This window comes from Anolis carolinensis, unplaced genomic scaffold (assembly GCF_035594765.1).
Source record: "Anolis carolinensis isolate JA03-04 unplaced genomic scaffold, rAnoCar3.1.pri scaffold_10, whole genome shotgun sequence".
Lineage (NCBI taxonomy): Eukaryota > Metazoa > Chordata > Lepidosauria > Squamata > Dactyloidae > Anolis > Anolis carolinensis.
The window spans coordinates 13953694-13968801 of record NW_026943821.1 but is presented as its reverse complement, the minus strand read 5'-3'; the positions used below and the strand labels follow the sequence as shown (position 1 = coordinate 13968801).

Here is a 15108-nt window from a genome sequence, read left to right as displayed (position 1 = left end):
TAAAAATAAAAAATAGCCCCTGCTTGTTGCTGACCTAGCAACCCGAAAGATAGTTGCATCTATCAAGTAGGAAATTAAGGTACCACTTATAAAGTGGGGAGGCTAATTTAACTAATTAACGCCATAAAAATCATCCAGCCGCCGTTGGAATGAGGAAGTGCCATTGCAGTGGATGATGAAGCAGCTGCTCCCCCTGTGGCCGGAATCGAACATCCCCTCAGGAAAAAGTTAAATTGCCTCTGTGTCTGTCTCTGTCTTTGTTCTATGTGTATATATGGTATTGAATGTTTGCCTTATATGTATACAATGTGATCCGCCCTGAGTCCCTTTCGGGGTGAGAAGGGCGGAATATAAATACTGTAAATAAATAAATAAATGATATGGCAGTGCAGGAGGGGCCTCAGAGTTTCTTGTGTGGGCAAAGAATTTAGATATCAACCAAGACTTTCAGTCAGTCAACGACCATATACTTGCCCAGTTGAGAGCAAGGTCAATGCTTGCAATGTAATGAGATGGTGACATCTCAGAGTGGCCCAGCAGATGCTAACCCTCCAAATGACAAGTGCAAGTGCCAGTTTTTAATTATTCTGTAATATAAAAAAAATGCATGGCTTACAAAGGCATGCCAGAGAGACAGTTTCAAGCTTAGCTCATTTCTTGCTGGATTGTTTTTTTTCCTGCTGGAAGTATATTTTACGGAAAGGGGCATTAAATGTGCTCCACCTGAAATAGCACATTGTATTTTATCACCTCCAATCTCAACTATCACATTTTGCTGTGTTTGTAAATGAAGTCTGAGGCTAAAGTTGCCAGACTGAAAACTGGAAAGGGCTCTTGCACCTTTTTTTGTTAGAATAGAAAAAGAAATTTCACAGGTCTGCTTGTCATATAATTCAGTAACAAGCAATGCCTGCTGAAATGCCCGTTTATACACCTATAAAGGTGCAGGAGCCCTTCCTAGCTTTATTCTAGTAACTCTACTTGAAGTAAAGATGAAGCATATCTGAGGTGTATATGCATTTATAGGTACATATGGGGGCCGCATTTTTAACGTGCCTTGGATAACACAACTTTCCCAAGCTGAGCTTGCCTTCATGTTCACAGAGGTTGAGTCTCAGCCACACACCTGTTATGTTAGGTTTCTCTTTGCACAAACATGCAAGGAAGCAGTCAGAAATGTAAAGGCCTGTTTATAGTGTTAGGTGGTACCGTATATACTTGAGTATAAGCCGACCCGAATATAAGCCGAAGCACCTAATTTTACCACAAAAAAACTGGAAAAACATTGACTCCAGTATAAGCCGAGGGTGGTAAATTTCAGTCATGTCTGACTCTGGGGGTTGGTGCTCATCTCCATTTCTAAGCTGAGGAGCCGGCGTTGTCCGTAGACACCTCCAGGGTCATGTGGCTGGCATGACTGCATGGAGTGCCGTTACCTTCCCACTGGAGCAGTACCTATTGATCTACTCACATTTGCATGCTTTCAAACTGCTAGGTTGGCAGAAGCTGGAGCTAACAGTGGGCGCTCACTCCGCTCACCAGATTTGAACCTGGGACCTTTCGGTCTGCAAGTTCAGCAGCTCAGCAAGTTCAGCAGCTTTAACACACTGAGCCACCGGAGGCTCCTTAATATATTGTATATACATATAATATTGATAATAATGGTGTAATGTTATATAATACTAATAATAATAATACAATATAATAGTATTAATTATATATTATATATGACATGTAATATTAATAATAATATTACAGTATACTGCTATAGTACAATATTGTAATATGTAATGCTAATACAGTAGAGTCTCACTTATCCAACATTCGCTTATCCAACGTTCTGGATCATCCAAGCCATTTTTGTAGTCAATGTTTTCAATACATCGTGGTATTTTGGTGCTAAATTCATAAATACAGTAATTACTATGTAGCATTACTGCATATTGAACTACTTTTTCTGCCAAATTTGTTGTATAACATGATGTTTTGGTGCTTAATTTGTAAAATCATAACCTAATTTGATGTTTAATAGGCTTCTTCTTAATCTCTCCTTATTATCCAACATATTCGCTTATCCAACGTTCTGTCGGCCCGTTTATGTTGGATAAGTGAGACTCTACTGTATTTATTGTTATGTACCTATTATTTGTAAGCCTCTTTGAGTCCCCTTCGGGGTGAGAGGGGTGGGATATAAATCTATTAAATAAATAAATAAAATGTTAAATATGTCCATGAATTCATCAGTGTCCATTGATGTAATTCTTTCACAACAACATTGCATTCATAGGCCCTGTGGCCAATTCATACTCTCACTTGCCAACTTTGTTGTGACAGGTCTCTCCCATTTTAGCTAATCTGGCTTTCAGATGTGTAATTCCTGAGTGGCACCACACTGAAAGCCTTGCCAAGTTGATAAATTGGTGGATCTTAAATACCTCTGAGATAACCATTAAGAATATGGGGTCATTCCCCTATGAGACATCAGAGCAGGACCTTTTGAGTAATTCTGGTAGTTCAAAGGCAAATCCACAGATCACTATGGTATTCCCATATGAAACTCTGCAGTTATTCTGAGAGACTGAAAGTAGTACACCAGCACCACTCTCCAGAGATCCATTCACAGAGCAGAATTATCATGCTACAGTTCCAATCTAATTGCCATGTTCTATCCTTTGGAATCTTGGCAGTGGCATCTTAGCAAGAGATATTTAGATTTTCCCAGTGCCTCACCGAATTACAATCCTCAAGATCCCGCAGGACAGAGCCATGATAGTTAAAGTGAAATAACAGTGCCATGCTGTTGAACCATGAACGGAAAAAAAAAATCAGGATTGGGAAGGAAGGGGTCTTTTAGGAGTATTTGTCTGCTGATCTTCCAACTGAGGAACCCCTAGATAAGATTTCAAAGAGTCCCAGGGCCTCTCGGAGCAGAATTTTAAAGTAGCAGATGATACCAACGCAACATAAATCAAACACTTGCACGTTTCTACATTATCATCAGATCAATACTAGGCTTGCCAACCAACCAAGAGAAGGGGGAAAACATCCCAGCCAGTTTTTTTTTTTTTTACTTCTGGGCCCCTTGCCAGGTTTATGTTGATAGCGGTGGTGTAGTAAAGTTGAAATGTTTGCATAAATAGAAGCTGTAGCTATTTCATTTGGTGTTTCATGTTCAAACTGTGCTGCCTAGCCCTGCGCATTAAGGAAACTGGTTGCCGAGATCCGTTCCAATGGAGCATCTTCTGAAGGATTGTCTCTTCTGGCATGAAGTTTTGTTTTGTTCCCATCATGGAAGGCCCTACACTGTGTTTCTGTGACTGACTTGCCAAGACATGAGGCTGGCTCTTCTTAGTAGCATCTGGAGCTTGTAACAGTTACTTTTGCACCATATAACCCCCTAATCCATCATAGGGCATTCTGAGTCTGCAAAATCTATATTCATAATGGAAATAATCTACACACAAAAACATATGTTAAACAAAATTGTATCTCAGCTTTAAATGATTCAGAGGGAAGAAGTCATTCAAGGTGGTATTTGTATAGTTAGATTAGGTTAAGGTTTTCCCCTGACGTTAAGTCCAATCATGACTGACTCTGGGGGTTGGTGCTCATCTCCATTTCTAAGCCGAAGAGCCGGCATTGTCCGTAGACACCTCCAAGGTCATGTGGCCATAGGCATGACTGCATGGAGCGCCGTTATCTTCCCGCTGGAGCGGTACCTATTGATCTACTCACATTTGCATGTTTTCTAACTGCTAGGTTGGCAGGAGCTGGGGCTAACAACGGGCACTCATTCCGTTCCTGGGATTTGAACCTGGGACCTTTCGGTCTGCAAGTTCAGCAGCTCAGCGCTTTAACACACTGTGCCACCACCAGTTAGATTAATGCTACTCAAAGTGGTGGGCCATGGGCTGTACCAATCTGTGAGCCAGTGGCTGTTGATCTGCAACAAGTTACATTAGGTTTTAACTGAGTGTTCATGCGGCCCGCCCTGTTATATTGCTTTTTTGATTTTGTGATTTTTTGTACATGATTATTTTTGTATTGTTGTAATTGTATTATGATATGTTGTTTTTATATTTTGCTATATTGTATTGTTCTGGGCATGGCCCCATGTAAGCCGCCCCGAGTCCCCGTTGGGGAGATGGTGGCGGGATATAAATAAAGTATTATTATTATTATTATTATTATTATTATTATTATTATTATTATTATTATTACATTATAGCACTATAATGCCACTTTAATTCCCATAAACCTGTGGAATGTTAAAGTTTGCAGTTTGGTACCTGGAATTATCTAGCAGAATGCTCTAATGCCTCACCAGTCTACAAACCCCAGGATTCCATCTATATACATAATAGAAGTGAAAATATGGATTGTGTGTGTGTATGTGGCTGGGGTATCAACTTACACAGACAGGATCCCACTTCCACAAATAGTTATCGCTCACACTCTGCAGGAGACACCAATGGCCCTCCTTCCAATGACATTGCAGGTTATAGCGAGTGCTGTGAAGATGCACAACCCCTGCCAGTGTCCTCCACAACACAAGACTGACCACCAACCAAGTGAAAGTTTTCATTCGGGGACAATTCCATCCTAGATTTTATGTGTTTTTTCCACCATAGACATCCCAGTGTTTCCGACTCACGCCATTGGTGTGGAATTTGCATGATCCCGTCCACTCTCCCATAACCCATTCCTACTCTTTTCTATGGTGCACAGCAAACAGAACAAAATTGATCAGCAACTTAACATACTGGAAGGGTTTGGGGAACTGACTCAACATGATGGAAGTTGTAGTTCACTCTGCATCAAGACAGAGCACTGTGACCCCCACCCCACCAACATTGTGACCATCACTGATGATTGGAGCTGGACAAAACTTGGTACACACAACCCCCATGACCAACTGAACCTACTGGAGGGATTTGAGGGAGACTGACCCACCATGGTGTGATCTGTAGTTCATCCTGAAGCCAGAGAGCACATTGAATCCCACCAATAATGCATCTAGTGCAATCTTGCCCAACATAACGAACTTTAAGTATTGAAGGAGTTTCTTGGGGTTAACCTGGCATGATGTGAGTTGTAGTTCACCCAGAACTTTATGCATTTTGTAAAATTTTAAGAAATCAAATAACTGTGGCAATGCTGAGTACCCAAGCTAGCTGGAAATCAAATTGCAGTGCTATAATAGTGTCCTGTGAAAAAGCAACATGACAGAATGAAGTGCCATAGCCAGTGGGCTCAAACACAATAAACTCTCCATATTCACTGGGTTTAAGGGCACAAGGCCTTCGTGAAAGTCAAAACCAACAAAAAATAAGCCCGAAAGACATACAACAACCCTGTGATCCCGGCCATGAAAGCCTTCAACAACACAATAATAAAATTGCTTTTAAAAAAATCTTGGAAAAACATTTCTCTAGGAATATTTAGGTCTTCAATTGCACTGCAAGACCTAGAGATTTCCAATAAGGTGTTCTCTATAGAAACCTCAAGTACCGCTCTGGCGGGAAGGTAATGGCGTTCCATACAATCATGCCGGCCACATGACCTTGGAGGTGTCTATGGACAATGCCGGCTCTGACTTAGAAATGGAGATGAGCACCAACCCCCAGAGTTGGTCACGACTGGACTTAATGTCAGGGGAAACCTTTACCTTTTATAGAAACCTCTAGGGCCCCTTCTACACTACCATATAATACAGTTTATCAAAGCAGATAATCCACATTATCTGCTTTGAACTGGACTATTTGAGTCTACACTGCCAAATAATCTAGCTCAAAGCAGATAATCTGGATTTTATATGGCAACATAGAAGGGGCCTAGGTCCTCCAACATGACTGCCCCTTGAATCACACTGGAGGGCTGAGAGATACTTAGAACATTTTTAATCAAATCCTTGAATAATTAAATCCAAAAAAAGCCAAACCCGTAAATGTGGAGGGACAGCTGTATAGTGCTGATCCCTGGAATATTGTAGAGAAAACCTACTAATCTCCTAAAACAAACAGCTTAAGAAGTGCTGCATTCGATAACAAAGGAGTGGGGAGAAATTGCCAAAGATTGAGAAATGACTATGGTTTTCTCCTTTTGTTTTTGTACCCAACACGACTGCAGAAGGACAGGCATCTGTACCTGAACCCGCTCCGCTCTCCCCCCCCAAGGTGTCTGAAAAGCTGAGTCAAACAGAGGTGGTAGCCAGAAACTGGGGTGTTTTATTGCAATATGAGACGTGGGTGGGTGAGGAGAAAGGGGAACGCAGAGTTAAAATACAGAATTGCTTTCCTCAAAATGTGGTGATGGTCTCCAAAGCACAGATGGTATTAAAACAGGATTAGACAGATTTATGGAGGGCCAGGCTATTACTGCAAAAGGTGGGCAAATGCACCAGGGATGGGGCTAATTTTCTCCCTCCTCTCTCTCTCTCACTCAATCTCTCTCTCACACACACACAACATACTTTCCAAGATTTCCTTGACAAAAACCAGAACACTATGTGGCTACGCAACATCAGTGTGTGCTCAAGATGGCAAACGTTACTAATAAATATTAAAACAAGCTAGGAGAGGCTGCAGGAGTTTGCTTGTGCCTGAGCCTACTGGGAATGGCAAGATCCCATTCACTCCTCTAATCTCCACACTTAAGAGTAAATTAAGTGCAAGCAACATTTGCACTTTGATCTCAGTTTGCAACAATTAAATTAAGCTGAGGACAAAGGAAGAAAAAAGAAAGAAAACAGGACATTTTAAGAACAGCTGAAAGATCCAAATAAGAGGATTAAGGGGGCCTGCTTCTAAAAAATTGGGAGAGTTGGAATGTAGGGCCACGGCATAGCACTGCGGGTAAACCACCAGCCACAGAAAGATCTTGGCAACTGGAGGATTAGTAGTTCAAGCTGTGGGCAGGGTGAGCTCCCGCTGTCAGCCCAGCTTCTGCCTGCCTAGCAGTTCAAAACCAGCAATTGTGAGTAGATAAATAGGTACTGCTTTTAGTGGGGAGGGAAAAGGCACCCCTAAAAAACATGCCAATGATTGATCAGAAAGGCATCTATGAATGACAAAGTTCCTCGGCGTGGAAAAATGGAGCAACAGCACCTCTTCCAGACGCCGAAGATGAATAAAAAAAGGAAGCCTGCCTTTGTGTATGTACTCTTCTGTTGGCATTGTATGTTTGCCATATATGTACCCGAGTCTCCTCGGGGAGATAGAACAGAATATAAAGTATATTATTATTATTATTATTATTATTATTATTATTATTATTATTATTATTATTATGCCAACCTAGCAGTTCGAAAACATGCAAATGTGAGTAGATCAATAGGTACTGCTCCAGCAGGAAGGTAATGGTGCTCCATGCAGTCATGCCGGCCACATGACCTTGGAGGTGTCTATGGATAACGCCAGCTCTTCGGCTTAGAAATGGAGATGAGCACCAACTCCCAGAGTCGGACACGACTGGACTTAACTTCAGGAGAAACCTTTACCTTTACCTTTTTATTATTATCCATCTTTGGGGTCACACTAACTGTGATTTTAAAGAAAAATGGGTAATCCACTAGCTTTGGTGTGTTCTGGGAGATTGGGGAGCTGGAAAAAGAAACTGGGTTTGCTTGCTGTGTGCCAACCCACCACCCAATGATTGACTCATAGTCATCATTTGAGATGAGTGGGAATTTTATTTCAGTTCATTTCAGGATTTACCAGCATTTGCAAACCTCTTCATGCTGGCAGTGAAAAAGAAATTGAGATGAATAGAAGCTGACGTGGGAGGAACAGAAGCAGGCAAATTCATCCTTCGAGGCCCAAGATTTTGAAAGTTTTGTAAATCTGTCTTTGCATCTTTCCATATTTAACTAGGTGAGCATTTGAATGAAGGGTGCCACTTATTTTCTTCTGAGAGGCGTCTCATCTTTCTATGGCAGACCGGCACAAGCATTCTCTTCCGAATGCTGGGAATAGTGATCCCTGGCAAATTGGGCCAATGCAAATGGGGAAGACTTTCATGAAAAAGCCAAATGCAAGGAAGACCAAAGCTAGCAAATTTTCTCAGATTCAGGCTGTTGGTTTTCCCCTTAACAGTACTGTATTTAGTAAATCTAAACAAACAAATGAAAAACCCAGGACGTTTCTGCTGTTTACTCTTCTTTTGCCAGCATCCCCTAAACTCTACTTCGTGGCCTTGCCTAGTGATGAGAATTTGGAATTAAACAGTGGACAAGTCTAATGGATATCATTGATAGCACAGAATCCCCAAAGGAGTGTTGTTGATCTCATTGTTCCGATGTATGCCATTCACCCAGTACACAAACTACTAAGTGTAAGAAAACTAATGTCGTCAATGACATAGAGACAGCCATTCTGAAATTAACAAACCATATTAGTGCTAACAATGTCAATGGATTGGCATCACTGCTACCCAGGCAATCTTCAGCATTAGAGTGCTTGGTATAGTTAGTTACCATACAGTACATGTTAGTGTTCATAGTATGGAAAGGGTGCAGTGCAGTGAACAGCAACAGTTGCCATCGGAAGAGACAACTACAAATTAAACACAAATAATTCTAGACTGGAGAACAAAAATAAGTTCCTAGTTGTTACAGCTATGGCATAGGATGGTGGGGGTGGGCAGAAATATTATTGGGTTCATGATTTGAGAAGAAGTTGGATATATTTAGGGTTGACAATTCCAGCTGATTTTATGGGGAAAAGGTTGTTGTTGGATAAATGTAGAGTTGATATTCTGAATTGGCTTTGTTGTGTTTCATTGTTAAGAGGGGAAACAAACACTTTCTTTAATTTGGGCCAGCTTTCCAGCCTAGAAAAGGGAAGACTAAAGAATGGCATTTGAGTGTTCTGCAAAGCCCTTCAGAGGAATCACACCGAAGGGGCAAAGACAATTCTCTGTTGTTCGAAGGTAAAAGCTAGATCAGATAGGCTTCTCACAAGAGGTCAATTTTTGGTGGAATATTAGAAACTCCTTGACAAGAGCAATTCAACAGGGAAACTGGGAAGGAGAGAATGTCCTTTACTTGAGGACTTCAAATAGAGTTTGGGTATTCTTCAACATTTTCTGGATGTTTTCCAGCTTTGGGTTTCCTTACAAAAAGCTGGACACCAAAGTAACTTCCAATATTGTAATTCTATGACCTGCTAGCCATGCTCACTAAATGGCACCTTCATGTTTGGTCAAAACATGCCTCTCAATAGCACCTGCTGAGAAAAAGCTTTCATCAGGGGAAAACAAAATCAAATAAAACATTGGTCTCAGCCAGAGGGGGTCTCTGAACCCTTAAAAAGCAATGTCAGACTTAGTCCCTAACACTTCTGTTCAAAGTTTATTTCCAATATTGTCAAATCAACATAGAGTGGGGGTTCCTAGCATCCACAGAAACACGGGATTCCCACCATAGAGATCCAGGCACATTTCAAATGCTGCAGCCTATGTTGGTTTCTAGCACCTCTGCTACTCTTCTAATGGGTTTGGCCAACTGCTTCAAACATAAACGAAAATCTAAACCCAGATTCCTGCTCCAGGTAGATGTTTAAATACATGTGAGGAATTGATGTATGATGTGATGTATATGGTTTCAACCACTATCTTTTATCATTAACAAATACACCGTAGTAATATTCATGAGGACCACTATCATCATTCATTAGACGAACAGCAGCATTATGAGGAACTCCACAGCAGAATGATGAATTTTAGAGTCCTGAGATGACCCTAGTTCCCAACACTTCTAGTTAAAAAAATCTATAAGAGGATAGGATGCTGTCCTATATGTCAGACAATGTATCCACAAAGACTAGTATTGTCCTCTCAAACTGTCAGTAGATCTCTATCTTGATGTCACCTGAAGGCCCAGAATGTTAACTGGGACCCTCTCAATTCACATCATTTCCTCCAGCATTTGGCTATCATCCATCCTCCTAAAAAGGAGTTTCAAATACAAAAGCTATGAAGGAATATGCTTCAGATACACTGACACAGCATCATTAATCAACTTGGATGTCTACTGGCTTGTCTTTGATCGCCTTGACCCTACCATTCTTACATCAACCAAATCAACGCAGGCCCAACCCCACAGCAGCCAGTCCTATGGATGCCCAAACTCACCCAGTCCAAGGCTACCAATGAAATGGCTTTTTTGAATGATACCACCAATTCAAGCCCTAACCAAAAATAGCTGGTTGGCCATGCTATCTGCCAATGGGAATGCCCCTTTCAAAAGAGGATCTGTGCCGGAGCTGCTGTTTTCTAGGTAAAAGGCTAATGGTTTGATCCCTGGCACATTTCAGCTTTTGAGGTTGGTTCAAAATTTAGAGGCGGACCGTGGAGGAAAACACCACCTCCGCTCAGTTATTTATGCAGAAAGGTAGCTGTATTAGTTTCCTGTAGCGAAACGGAACCACCAGGAGTTCTCAGGCACCGAAAAGATGAAGAAATGTATTGTCAGATGTATCTGACAAAGTAAATGCCAATCAGCTCAAGCTGACACTGCAAATACATTTGTTTCTCTTTTAAGGTGCCGTGTGTCTCTTGGTTGTTCATACGAAAAATGCCAATCAGACCTCTTTTAATACCATCAGTGGAACAATACTAATAACACAACTTCAGTACCGGATTGGTTTTGATATGACACAATCGTTCAAGTGATACTTTGGAAAATTTTGCCAATATGAGCTCTTTCTGTTGCAACAACGTCTGTAAATCTGCAAAGACACAGAGAGAATTCATTTGGGTTGCTGTCTGTCCCCTCCTCTCCTCTCCTCCCCAACTTCTCTGTTTGGTAGGTGACTCAGGAAAGACAGAAGCAAGAAACAAACACATTAACTAACATAACAAATAGGTTTTAAGTACAATTTAGGCAAATTCAGAGACAAGTACAGATGGCAACTGACCACAGATGACAGCAAAATGAAACTTCCCTCTTCAGAGGTAATATACCTTCAAATACCAGGTGCTGGGAGAAGAGAGGCTGGAAACATCAGTACTGTACCAGATGGGCCTTTGTTCAGTTCCAGCAGGGTTCTTCTGGTGTGCTTAATTCAATCAGGCCAACTCTGGCATTCCAAAATGCCAGTCCTTATACCATCGCAACCTGCATCTCTACAGATCCAAGCCAATTCCAGGAGAAACACCATCACCCTCAGTTATCTCACTCTGCCATTCCATGCCAACAACTGCACCACAATGTCGACTGGAGTCTGCACCACTCTCAGTACTGCTGGTCAAGTCAGGCCAACATCCATCTACATATAAGCAGTCCCCATAATACCATCAACTTCAGCCTCCTGCTCCTCAGCTGCCCCTCCAGGCCAGGGCTACTGAGATAAACACCAGCAATGAAGGAAGATATGGTGTTTGTGGAGTGTAGTAGGAAAGAGTGTGCCAACAATGAGAGAGACAATAACCCAAGTAGATGGATGGATCATGTATGCAATGAAGGAAGAGATGGTGTTTGTGGAGTGTGGTGGGGAAGAGTGTGCCACAATGAGAGCAGAGGATAATAACCCAAGCAGATGGATGGATCATGTATGCATTGCCAGCATCCATCTACATACAAGCACTCCCCATAATACCATCAGCCCCAACCTCCTGCCCCCCAGCTGCCCCTCCAGGCCAGGGCTACTGAGATAAACACCAGCAATGAAGGAAGAGATGGTGTTTGTGGAGTGTAGTAGGAAAGAGTGTGCCAACAATGAGAGCAGAGGACAATAACCCAAGCAGATGGATGGATCATGTATGCATTGACTTGGAAATAAGTCCCATTGAGTTCGATGTGACTTCCTCCCTGGTAGCCTTGCTTCTCCAAAAGGAAGCATTAGGGCTGCCATCCCCTTACGCCTCTCAGTGTGTCTCTCACCTTCTGTCCTTTCCATCTATCCTTTGGGGCTGTCTCTGCCTTTATAAATATTCCAGTTGTCATCACCACCACGATTATCTCTATCATCACCTCTCCCCAGTCTCCCCTCTCTCTCATTTTCAACACTCAGCACACACACACATGGCACACAAGTCTTTTGTTGATTCCCCATGCAAACAATGCATCCCCCTGGCAGGGAACACACGTACAAGCCTTTCATTCACAAACCCAGGGTCCCTTTGCCTCTCTCTCTCCTAGATGTCCAGCCATCAACGCAGTGTGTACACATCCCCTCCTGTTTCTTGCCAGACCGACACAGTGCGCCCTGTGTTTTCCATCCACTGTACATCCCCTTTGCAGAGCTTTCTCCGGGTCCCATCTCCCCAAGACACCCACAAGCAGGGACAGGAAGGCAAATGCAGCATTCAAGTGTGTGTGATTGAATAAGTACACACAAAGATACACATGTATATAATTGTCATAAAAGGCAATGGCAATGATGAGCAGTCCACAAGAGCTGGATGAAGAGAAGGTGGTACCCAAATTGTTGTGATCCCTTTTTGGGAGAGAGAAAATTAATATGGATCTGACACCAAAACAATCGATGGGATGGAGAAAGAAGGAAGAAGAGGAAAGGAGATGCCAAGTGAGGATCCAAATGAGCAGCCCAGCAGAGAGCAAGCTGGACGATTTGTTAGGAGCTGAAATTGTTAGGAGCCGAAAGATGAAAGGCTTATGCTTTTGTCTGTCTGCCCTAACAGGACTGATAGAGGCACATATATATAAGCTCATAACAATTTGGGCACCACCTTCCCATTGTCCACCTCGCTTTCTGCTGGACTGCTCATTTGGATCCTCACTTTAGATTATTTTGTTTCCTCTCCTAAGGAGGGATCATTTTATTTATTTATTTATTTACTTTAAAACCTCTAAAATTAAGACAGTAAATAAAAAAAAACACCCAGAAAACACGGGAATTCCAGAAACGCAACAATCAGTGCCAGCTAAGCAACAATCAGCTAACACCTCCCAACAAAGGATTCCCCCAGGCAGGAAGCAGCCAGGCTTTGAAGCTGCAAAGGCTATTCAATGCTAATCAAGCTGGCCAATTGCAACATTCCCACTTGCCTCCAACAGACAAGAGTTTCCCACCCTGGACCTTCCGCGGATATATAAACCTCCCTTGCCTCGTTTCCAACATACCCCAACAACCTCTGAGGATGCCTGCCATGGATGTGGGTGAAATGTCAGGAGGGAATGCTTCTGGAACATGGCCATGCAGCCAAGAAAACTCACAACAAGCCATTTTATTTATTTATTTACAGCATTTATATTCCACAGTATATGTGTGTTTTGTGAGAAGGGCGGAATACAAATACTGCAAATAAATATATAAAAGGATTCCTCCTTGGGAAAGGGGAAATAATAATAATCTGGACAGAACACCAAGAAGGGGGACACAACCATTGAGGTGTGGGAGAAAGAAGGAGGGAAGATAATGCCAAGTGTGGATCCAAATGAACCCTCCAGAAGAGATCCATCTGGGCAAGAGGAAGGGGATATCAATGTTTTTTATCCTTCCTTGGGAGAGAGAAAATAATTGTCTGGATGGGTTGCTGTGGGTCTTTTGGGCTGTACATACATATAAGCCTCCCTCTCCTAGTTTCCAACAGACCCCACAGCCTCTGAGGATGCCTGCCACAGATGTGGGCAAAACGTCAGGAGAGAAAGCTTCTGGAACATGGCCAGATAGCCTGGAAAACTCACAGCAACCCAGTGATTCCATTCATGAAAGCCTTCGACAATAAATTACCTGGATCTTATGAAACCTCTCAAAAAAAGGGGAGACAGCAATTGATTTGAGGGAGAAAGAAAGGGGAAAATAGTGCCAAGTATGTTTCCAATTGGACCCTCAAGAAGAGAGACATCTGGGCAACAGAAAGGGGGTATCAATATTTGTGATCCTTCCTTGGAAGAAAGAAAATAATTATCTGGATGATATGACACCAAAAAAAATGAGAGGAAACAGCAATGCGTTGTCGAAGGCTTTTATGGACGGAATGGCAGGGCTGTTGTGTGTGTTTCTGGGCTGTATGGCCATGTTCCAGAAGCTTACTTACTTACTTATAGTTCGAGGATGATGGTCCTCCATTTCTTGGAAGACGCCTGTGCGTGATTTTTTTAAATGTGTGGAGGTCGGTGCACGGCTGGTCAACACACAGTCTTCACACATTGAGGTTCCAGCAGTGGTGTGGTTAACACAACGAGAGTGGCTTCTCAGTCTGTTGCAGCCTTCTTCCGCCTTCACAGCTGTTGTAACATGTACTATGTTATCCTCTGCCTGCTCTGCCGTTGAGGTTTTTTGGGTTTTCGGATTCTTCTTGGTCTGGATCCTTCCCTGTGGCCACTCCTGGGAGGTTCATTGGAACACGCAAGCCCCCTCACCATGGCAAGGTGACAATCCATTGGGCCAAAATGGCCCAGGAATACCCCCAGAACATGGTAAGAATTCCCCTAATGGTCTAGGGGGCATTTGAGGACCTTTTGAAGGGGGGTATTGAAGGGGAGCGGCGTGAGCGGCCGCTGTTAGCTCCAGCTCCTGCCAACCTAGCAGTTCGAAAGCGTGCCAACGTGAGTAGATCAATAGGTACCGCTCCGGCGGGAAGGTAACGGCGCTCCATGCAGTCATGCCGGCCACATGACCTTGGAGGTGTCTACGGACAACGCTGGCTCTTCGGCTTAGAAATGGAGATGAGCACCAACCCCCAGAGTCAGACATGACTGGACTTAACGTCAGGGGAAAACCTTTACCTTATTGCTTTATATGGTGGTGGCTGCAGTGGGGGGATGCAGCCCTCTGGGGTTTCCTGGGAAGCATTCTCTCCTGACGTTTTGCCCACATCTATGGCAGGCATCCTCAGAGGTTGTGCGGTATAGCAAAGAATGTGATAGGGGGGAAAAAGAGGAAGAGGCAATGCCAAGTGGGAATCCCAATGAGCTGGACCATGGGAAGGTGGGCTTGGAATATAATAATAATACACTCAAATTGGAAATACCGATGGCATGGGAAAGGTGTGGAAAGAAGGACATGTAGGTGTGGATAGGAATGAAAAAGGAAGGAGACCTAGAGAGGTGCGATGGCGCTACCTTTTATGGCAAGGCGGCACAAGATGTGTCTCGCGTTCCCACGCACACGCGCAGACACGCGTGCCCCAGGTAGTACGCAT

At 43.0% G+C, this 15108-nt stretch overlaps 1 protein-coding gene across 3 annotated transcripts in view; it reads right to left on the bottom strand.

The window, feature by feature from the left end:
* Positions 1-15108, bottom strand: part of iglon5 (IgLON family member 5) — a 245013-nt gene that overhangs the window by 229490 nt on the left and 415 nt on the right. The window lies entirely within an intron of this gene.